Here is a 296-nt window from a genome sequence, read left to right on the forward strand (position 1 = left end):
ACTAATATAGTAATTTCTCAAGAATTCTCAGAATATCTCAAGTAATAATTTCCAAAATATTCATTATGATAAATTTCTGAGGAATACTTTAGAATAAATTAAACTCAGGTAATTCTTCGGATATTCATTTTTTTAATTCTTTAGATGTTCTTTAAAATTCTCTATGAACTTCTATCCATCTCTGTGTTATTATGGTTGAATATTGTACATATAAGTATGTTCATGGGATGTTCATGGAATATTCTAGATATTTCACTATTATTTGAACATTTTGTGAACATTCCTTTAAACCTTTG

General features: G+C 25.0%; 1 protein-coding gene across 3 annotated transcripts in view; it reads right to left on the reverse strand.

The window, feature by feature from the left end:
- The window catches only part of LOC116848090 (transport and Golgi organization protein 2 homolog), a 121,919-nt gene that overhangs the window by 44,616 nt on the left and 77,007 nt on the right, over positions 1-296 (reverse strand). The gene's annotated exons all lie outside the window — the stretch shown is intronic.

The sequence above is a fragment of the Odontomachus brunneus genome, unplaced genomic scaffold, assembly GCF_010583005.1.
Source record: "Odontomachus brunneus isolate Ranch 3 - 2012 unplaced genomic scaffold, Obru_v1 Obru_scaffold_089, whole genome shotgun sequence".
Classification (NCBI taxonomy): Eukaryota; Metazoa; Arthropoda; class Insecta; order Hymenoptera; family Formicidae; genus Odontomachus; species Odontomachus brunneus.